An 8,286-nucleotide genomic window follows, 5' to 3' on the forward strand; every position below is an offset into this window, starting at 1 on the left:
TCCAATTGCAAACCAGATACCTACACCACATGGACTGAGGTTCAGGAACACGGCTCACCACCTCCTTCCCAAGGACGATTAAGGATGGGCAATAAATGCTGGCCTAGTAGGCCATGATTAATATAAGACATGCCAGTGGGTAATTGCAGCATTTTTGGGGAAAGGTGACTTTGTGCCTAGAATTGTCAAATCTTCGGGCAGCACGGTGGCGCAGTGGTTAGTGCTGCAGCCTCACTGCGCCGAGGTCCCAGGTTCGATCCCGGCTCTGGGCCACTGTCCGTGTGTAGTTTGCACATTCTCCCCGTGTTAGTGTGGGTTTCACCCCCAAAAGATGTGCAGGGTGGGTGAATTGGCCACGCTAAATTGCCTCTTAATTGGAAACAATGAATTGGGTACTCCAAATTTTAAAAAAAGAACAGATTCCATAATTCTCAAATCTTGCCATGATTGGGATTTTCCTGATATCATAGATACATAGATATCTATGCATGGAGGAGACCATTCTGCCCTTCGTGTTTGCACCAGCCTTAATCCAGCTCTTGGTTCGTCACCCTATAGCTTATGGCACTTCAAATGCGTATCCAAGCACATATCAAATGTTATGAGGGTTTCTGCCTCTCCCCCATTCTAGGCAACGAGTCCCAGAAAACATTTCCCCTTGACTCCCCTCTTCAACCTTTTACCCTTAAACTATGCAGCTGGTTGTGGGCCAATCAACAATGGGGAACATGGCTTTCCTATCCACCCTATCTCGACCCCTCATAATTTTAGTGACTTCATTTAGGTCTCCCCTCAGATTCTTCAGATCCAAGGAAAACAACCCTAGCCTATCCAATCTTTCCTCATAATTAGAATGCTCAAAATAGACAACTATTTATATATTATATATATATATAATATATTATATATATATATTAATTATGTTGCTGACAGAACAGCACGGTAGCATTGTGGATAGCACAATCGCTTCATAGCTCCAGGGTCCCAGGTTCGATTCCGGCTTGGGTCACTGTCTGTGCGGAGTCTGCACATCCTCCCTGTGTGTGCGTGGGTTGCCTCCGGGTGCTCCGGTTTCCTCCCACAGTCCAAAGATGTGCAGGTTAGGTAGATTGGCCATGCTAAATTGCCCTTAGTGTCCAAAATTGCCCTTAGTGTTGGGTGGGGTTACTGGGTTATGGGGATAGGGTGGAGTTGTTGACCTTGGGTAGGGTGCTCTTTCCAAGAGCCGGTGCAGACTCGATGGGCTTAATGGCCTCCTTCTGCACTGTAAATTCTATGAAGAACAACAACTTATGTTTAAAATAGTCAAATGTCTTGACAGGGTCAATATCAGATATTTGCCAACAAGCCATTACAAAGTGATATTAATAATTCTATAATCTTGGGTTTGGGTAGCTGAAGACATAGTCACCAATGGTGGAGCAAAGAAAATTATGGATATTCCAGGTTTGGAGAAGTGCAGGATTTTTGGAGATTGTAGGGCTGGAGGAGGTCACAGAGATAGCGAGGGGTGAGACCATGGAACAATGTGTAAAGAAAGATGAGACTTTAAAAATGGACACAGTAAGAAGTCCTACAACACCAGCTTAAAGTCCAACAGGTTTGTTTCGAATCACTAGCTTTCGGAGCACTGCTCCTTCCTCAGGTGAATGAAGAGGTGGGTTCCAGAAACATATATATAGACAAAGCCAATGATGCAAGACGATACTTTGAATGCGAGTCTTTGCAGGTAATTAAGTCTGTACAGGTCGAGACTGTGCAACTGGAGAGAGGGATATTCACAGGTTAAAGAGGTGTGAATTGTCTCAAGCCAGGACAGTTGGTAGGATTTTGCAAGCCCAGGCCAGATGGTGGGGGTGAATGTAATGTGACGTGAATCCAAGGTCCCGGTTGAGGCCGCACTCATGTGTGCGGAACTTGGCTGTAAGTTTCTGCTCGGCAAAGTCTGCGTTGTCGCGCGTCCTGAAGGCCGCCTTGGAGAACGCATACCCAAAGATCAGAGGCTGAATGCCCTTGACTGCTGAAGTGTTCCCCGACTGGACGGGAACATTCCTAACTGGTGATTGTTGCGTGATGCACATTCATCCGTTGTCGCAGCGTCTGCATGATCTCACCAATGTACCATGTCTCGGGACATCCTTTCCTGCAGCGTGTGAAGTAGACAACGTTGGCTAAGTCGCACGAGTATGTACCGCATACCTGGTGGTTGGTGTTATCATGTGTAATGGTGATACCCATGTTGACGATCTGGCATGTTTTGCAGATGTTGCCATGGCAGGGTTGTGTGGTGTCGTGGTCGCTGTTCTTCTGAAGGCTGGGTAGTTTGCTGCAAACAATTGTCTGTTTGGGGTTGCGCGGTTGTTTGAAGGCAAATAGTGGGGGTGTGGGCATGACCTTGGCCAGATGTTCGTCTTCATCGATGATGTGTTGAAGGCTGCGAAGAAGATGTTGTAGTTTCTCTGCTCCGGGGAACTACTGGACGATGAAGGGTACTCTGTCGGTTGTGTCCTGTGTTTGCCTTCTGAGGAGGTCAGTGCGGTTTTTGCTGTGGCGAGTTGGAACTGTCGATCGATGAATCGAGCGCCATATGCCATTTGTACAAGGGCATCTTTCAGCGTCTGTTGATGTCTGTTTTGTTCCTCCACGTCAGAGCATATCATGTGTATATGGAGGGCTTGTCCATAGGGGGTAGCTTCTTTAATGTGTTTAGTGTGTGTAAAAACGGAGACGTTGCCGGGCTGAGGGTCAGTGTGGGTGAGTGATCATGGGAATGTTGGGTGGATAGGATTTAGTGCGAGTTAGGATAGGAGCAGCAGAGTTTTAGGATGAGCTCAGTTTACAGGGAGGGTGTAAGGTGGGAGCCCAGCCAGCAGAGCACTGGAACAGTGAATTCCAGACACAACAATGATGGTTTCAACTTCAGAACAATTGGAGGAATAACACAATTTCTAAGTATTGTTGCCGCAGAGAGAGGAGGTATAATAATAATAATAATATAATAATCACTTATTGTGACAAATAGGCTTCAATGAAGTTATTGTGAAAAGCCCCTAGTCGCCACATTCCGGTGCCTGTTCGGGGAGGTCGGTACGGGAATTAAACCCGCGCTGCTGGTATTGTTCTGCATTACAAGCCAGCTGTTTAGCCCACTGTGCTGAACCAGCCTGAGTTATGGAATCTTGTAAAACATGATGAGAGGTTTATTAAGGGTGTTTCTCATGCAATCAAAGCCCCTGCAAACATTCTGCTGACATCACTACGCATCACGAGACAAGGAACCAGCAGGAATATATCCCCAGGTCCATAACAATTAACATGGTGCAATCGACTGCATGATCTGCTCTGGTGGATGTTAGTTAAATGGAACTCTCTTTTTCCCTTATCCCAATTCATCGGATCTCCGATTGCCCTTGTAGAGAACAGGAACTAATGGAGTATTTCCCTCATTATTGTGAAATGTACAGCCACTCTGTCAGTGCTGGAAACATGTCCATGTGTTACAGTATAAATAGGGTGAAGATAAAATTGCTTTTAGCATTCGTTCATTTTCTCATTGTACTTTAATCACTACCAGTGCCCACAACCCATGTGTCTTACATCAACATCCCATACACCAGAAACACTGATGTCTCTAATTATAGGCATGATAATATCAGCCCATTCCTCAATCTTTGTCGTCCGCGGCCAGGCTAATGTTTTGATTGGCTAATTAGGCTTAATGATGAACACAAAGAAATGCAGCGATAACAGTGGGGACCAAATGGAATTATTTAACGAGCAAGGGTTTGGAATGCGATCCTTCGGAGGGCAGGGTGAAGCTAAGGTGCACAGGAACGTTCGATAAAATGCCTTCAAATCCTGCTGCGAAATAATAAAGGACTTTTACCGCTGATTTATTTTGCGCATGTTAATCTGCTGAGTGGTCAGCGCCCATTAAAGTTGACCAAAATGCATCCGAGATTCGGGCATCATTGCAAAAGTTGTTGAATGCAATATAGTGAGACTTTTGCGATAGGTATGCTGAGAAAAATGCATAGAATCGCAGAGAAATTATAACACAGGAACAGGCCATTTGGCCCAGCAGGTATTGGCAGGTGTTTACGTTCCAAACACACCTCCGCCAGTCCGACTATGAATCATTCTATCAACATATCCTTCTCGTCCTTTCTCCCTCATGTTACTTGTCTAGGTTCCCCTTAAATGCACCTATGCTCTTTGCTACGTTGAGCAGCAGGTTTCCCCATTTTAACCACTATCTGGGTAAAGCCGTTTATCCTGATTTATTTGTTGGATTCATCAGTGACTGCCTTCTATTTGTGCTCGCTAGTTTTGGAATTAACTAATACGGTTTAACTGACGTTCAGCAGGGATGATCAAATGGCTTGGTGGTACTGTGGACAAACGAGTTGAAACCAATACTATGGAGTTCGGACGAGCTCTATAATAGCGGGTCTTAACACCCCGGGTGGTGAAGCTGGACGTTTATCCCCTCCCAACTCTTCCCCAATGCATTGACAAAGAGTCTACATTATTGTCACGAATGTCATTGAACAGAAATTTAAACAAAAAGGAAAGTCCTGCAAATGCAGAGCGGGCCAGTCAGCTTCTGAGGAGGAAGAGATCATTGAGGCTCCGAACACCTCGGGTCAGGTCGTTGGGATTGTGGCCCCTTGACCTCTGATGGAGACTTGAGGTCAAAGTTCAATTTAAAACACCGTGCGGGGTTTGAGGAAGATTAAACTTTGAAGACAACTCTCATTTGAGACACTTTAGCCTGCCCGAGGACAATGATTGATTTTCTGGTTCAGAGGAAGTCAGTGCCAGGTCGCGATGCTCAGGGTCAGTGTCAGGAGACCATCGTCGGGCGCTATCTGACTGCCAGGGTTGTGTGCCATGCAATGCAAAATGCCACCGCCTACCCCACTAAGCACGATCTGAAAATATTTGCGGCGGGTGTTTGTATGGGACCCATCGTGATTTAGACTGGCATCAGCTCTACCCTTGCCTCAAAGCATCAATGCAGTCAGTCAATGATTAAACATAACGCACTTGAGCTAATTCATTCTGATGTGTGCTGTCGTAAATCATTTCCTGTTCATTGGGGAAGTTGCTCCTCCAATCACAGGTGTCACCCACTCTTGTTGTTCCTCCAGAGATAGGCAGCGGTATTCTCCGGCCCACCGCCGGGTCGGAGAATCCGCGGGGGGGGGGGGGGGGGGGGGGTGCGAATCCCACCCCGCCGCTCTGACGCCAGCTGCCGTATTCCCCGGCGGGGCAGGATTCACACCACGCCGCTCAGGGGCCATTGGCAGCGGCACCCGCCCCCCCCCCCCCGGCGATTATCCGGGCCCCGATGGGCCGAGCGGCCATCTGTTTTTGGCCAGTCCCGCCAGCGTGGGTCAGGCATGGTCCCACACGGCGGGACCTGGCAGGTAGGTCTGTGGGGGCGATCCTCGGCGTGGGGGGGGGGGGGGGGGGGAGGTGGGGGGAGCACGGGAGATCCGTCCCCGGGGTGGGGGTGGGCTCACGGTGGCCAGGCCTGCAATTGGTGCCCACCGATCTGCGGGAGGGCCTGTGCCGTGCATGTGCCAAAACACGCCCGTGGTTCCGTGCATGCGCGAGAACACGCCGGCCCTTTGGCGCAAGAACAAACTCGCACGGTCCCTTCGGCGCCGGCTGGCGGGTCACCAACCCATCCGCCGTCCACCTAGCCCCCGGAAGTGCAGAGAATTCCACACTTCCGTAGGCTGTTGATGCCGGAGTAGTTCGCGCCGGATTTCCCGTCGGCGTGGGGATTTAGTAGTCCCCGGAAAGGAGAATCCCACCCAGGAAGTGGGATTTTCATCCCCCGCGGCCTATTTCGCGGCCGTGGAGGCAGCCCACTGGCCTTAAAAACTGAGATGAGGAGGAATTTCTTCAGCCAGAGGGTGGTGAATCTGTGGAACTCTTTACCGCAGAAGGCTGTGGAGGTCAAATCACTGAGTGTCTTTTAGACAGAGATAGATCGGTTCTTGATTAATAAGGGGATCAGGGGTTGTGGGGAGAAGGCAGGAGAATGGGGATGAGAACGAGAAACATATCAGCCATGTTTGAATGGCAGAGCAGACTCAATGGGCTGAATGGACTAATTCTGTTCCTATGGCTTATGGCCGGCTGCGGGATCTTCCAGTCAAGCCGCTGTCAACTGGGTTTCCTGTTGTTTGCACCCTCCGCCTACGGAGAACCCGCGGCAAACCGCTTTTGGCTGTTCTTGTGTGTGCGCTTCTGTTTCATTTTCCTTTTTAAAGAAGTGTTGATGTGTGGAAAATGTTGGCAATCTAGCTGATCCAGAACAGCCTGGCTTTCCAGGCCTTGAGTTTGCTTTAGCTTCAGCCACTGGAGGAGGGGGGTTAGCGGGTGGGGAGTCGGGGGGTAGGGGGCGTGGTGGTAGGTGTTGAATGAATGAAAATGTTTTAATTGTTATTGGATTCCTGGCAGCCTGCCTGGTACCAAGCTTCTTATTTCTTCAATATCCTTTCATGAAGGTTTTGCTTTCCAGGAGCCGCTGAAAACCAAAACGTATCCCGTGAAAATCAAAATGTCGCCTTTGGGATAATCTCAAAAGGAGCCTTCGATGAAGGTTTATTTTGATTGGAGCCACTGGGTCCTGGGAGAAAAATGGACATGCACGAGACGGAGCCATTTGCAATTTCTCATTGGGAGTTCCAGCTGATGTTCAATCCTTCCCGAGAACAGTCCCATTGAGTCTGCACCGGCTCCTGGAAAGAGCACCCTACCCAAGGTTAACACCTCCACCCTATCCCCATAAACCAGTAACCCCACCCAACACTAAGGGAAATTTTGGACAGTAAGGGCAATTTAGCACGGCCAATCCACCTAACCTGCACATCTTTGGACTGTGGGAGGAAAACGGAGCACCCGGAGGAAACCCACGCAGACACGGGGAGAACGTTCAGACTCCGCATAGACGACGACCCAAGCCGGGAATCGAACCTGGAGCCGTGAAGCAATTATTCTAACCACTATGCTACCGTGCTACCATTCATTATATTAAATCTATCAGATTCCTCCTTTTGACTTATTTTTGTTTTCTCTTATACTGCTGATATTTTGTTCACTTCCTCCATTGTTAAATGGTTACACCAATGCACTTAACAAGTCTGCCATTTACTTACTACTTGTGTCTCCAATGAGCAGGCATGTTGAAATGATATTCATATCATAGAACTTTTTTTTTATAAATTTAGATTACCCAATTATTCTTTCCAATTAAGGGGCAATTTAGCGTGGCCAATCCACCTACTTTGCACATCTTTGGGTTGTGGGGGCGAAACCCACGCAGACACGGGGAGAATGTGCAAACTCCACACAGACAGTGACCCAGAGCCGGGATCGAACCTGGGACCTCAGCGCTGTGAGGCGGTTGTGCTAACCACTTGGCCACCGTGCTGCCCCCCATATCATAGAACTAACGTAAACCAAATTATTTTTTCTTTTCACCTGTAGCAGTGCTAAATTCAAACATTGCCTCTTTGTCTCTTGTTTCCAACATGACAACAGCAGTGAGAGGTCAAATCCAGAATAAAAGTCTTTTCCAATTCTTGCGAGCGGCTCAGGGTATTATCACTGTGTACAGTATCTCAGCCGTCCGCTACAGGCAGACTTCACGGAAGCTGGGAACCCCCATTCCAAAATATCCCAATGGCCCCAAGGAGGGAACATTAGCTCGAGTCAGAGATTCAACTCTTGGGACAGATGGTGGTCACATCAGACTGACGGTTTGCCTCATTTCTGAAAAGACAGGAGATTGGGCCACATTTGTTAAAAGATGAAAATATTCACTGACGTCTCCTGACACAGCACAATGGAGAATAAAGTGGTCAGAGCTGGGTTCAGCCCAAGGTCAGCCATTTGCCAACATCAATCACATTGACATGAGTTGTTGCCTTGTGAAGATTTAAGGTCAAGTGTTGGATCAAGCGGGAGATCAGGGTCAGGACTTTCCAATTCCCTGCCGGGCCGGAAAATCGCCGGGGAGCGGCCTGAATCCCGCCCTGCCACCACAACGCCGGCTGCCGGATTCTCTGGCGTCGGTTTTTCGGCAGGGAGGGGAATTGTATTGTGCCGGACGGCGGCCATTGGCAGTGGCCCGCCCAGCAATCCGCCGCTTCGTGGTGGGCCGAGTGGCTGCCCGTTTTCGGCCAGTCCCGCCGGCACAAATCAAACAAGGTCCTTACCGGCCTGCGGAGTACTTTGGGGGGGGAGGGGGTGCGGGGGGGGATCAGG

General features: G+C 48.9%; 1 long non-coding RNA gene across 3 annotated transcripts in view; it reads left to right on the forward strand.

Moving 5' to 3' along the window:
* Positions 1-6,847, forward strand: part of LOC119977577 — an 86,537-nt gene extending 79,690 nt beyond the window's left edge. For all 3 annotated transcript variants that reach the window (XR_005463224.1, XR_005463226.1, XR_005463225.1), the window contains one exon: positions 6,539-6,847. This is a non-coding gene — a long non-coding RNA (uncharacterized LOC119977577). The remainder of the gene's footprint in view (positions 1-6,538) is intronic.
* The last annotated feature ends 1,439 nt before the right edge of the window (positions 6,848-8,286 follow it).

The sequence above is a fragment of the Scyliorhinus canicula genome, chromosome 14 (genome assembly GCF_902713615.1).
Source record: "Scyliorhinus canicula chromosome 14, sScyCan1.1, whole genome shotgun sequence".
NCBI classification, from domain to species: Eukaryota; Metazoa; Chordata; class Chondrichthyes; order Carcharhiniformes; family Scyliorhinidae; genus Scyliorhinus; species Scyliorhinus canicula.